Source organism: Dioscorea cayenensis, chromosome 20, assembly GCF_009730915.1.
Source record: "Dioscorea cayenensis subsp. rotundata cultivar TDr96_F1 chromosome 20, TDr96_F1_v2_PseudoChromosome.rev07_lg8_w22 25.fasta, whole genome shotgun sequence".
NCBI lineage: Eukaryota > Viridiplantae > Streptophyta > Magnoliopsida > Dioscoreales > Dioscoreaceae > Dioscorea > Dioscorea cayenensis.
This window is the reverse complement of record NC_052490.1, coordinates 4,944,384-4,945,150: the sequence shown is the minus strand read 5'-3', so window position 1 is coordinate 4,945,150 and position 767 is coordinate 4,944,384. Positions and strand designations below refer to the sequence as shown.

Below are 767 nucleotides of genomic sequence, written 5' to 3'. Positions count from 1 at the left end.
TCAGATGGAGCATGTTCTCCCCAACATCCAGTGCAACTCATCATAGCCGCCACTCTAGGAGAAGTTAGAGTCTAGCTTCTTGCTCAATGACTCAACCTGGGCCGCCAATGAGATAACTGTATCAATCTCATTAAGTCTGGCTATCTTCTTTCTATCCCTTTGTTATCTACTTGTAATTATTCATAGCCATTTCTTCAATGAGATGTCAGGCCTCGTCTGGGGTCTTGCTTCCTAATGTACCTCCTACTGCAGCATCAAGTAACTGTTTCGTGGTTGGGTTCAAACCATCATAGAAAGTCTGAATGATCATCCACTCAAGAAACCCATGTTGAGGACATTTCCGCTGGAGCTCCTTGAACCTATCCCATGTCTCAAATAGAGACTCCAATTCTGTTTGCACAAAAGATGATATTTCATTCCTAAGCTTCACGGATTTCTGGGAGGGAAATATCGGTTAAGAAAAGCTTTTACCATCTCCTCCCATGTAGTGATCGATGCCCTAGGTAATGAACGCAGCCATTGCTTTGCTCTCCTTTTCAAGGAAAACGGGAAGGCTCTTAACCTGATAACATCATTCGTAACACCATTAATCTTGAGCATGTCGCACACTTATAAGAAGCTCTAAATGTGATTGTTTGGATCCTCATCGGCCAAACCATTAAACTGTGCCAACTGCTGTAATATCTGATGAAGCCTGGCTTGAGCTCAAAATTCTAAGCTATGATTGGTGGCCGCACAATTCTAGACTGCGTGCCAAGAACTGCAAG

The 767-nt window shown here is 43.3% G+C and overlaps 1 non-coding gene across 1 annotated transcript; it reads left to right on the top strand.

Annotated features, from left to right (window-relative positions):
• The first annotated feature begins 320 nt into the window (after positions 1-320).
• On the top strand, positions 321-427 carry LOC120252048. Its single transcript, XR_005533600.1, has one exon. It is a non-coding gene; the product is annotated as a small nucleolar RNA R71 (small nucleolar RNA).
• The last annotated feature ends 340 nt before the right edge of the window (positions 428-767 follow it).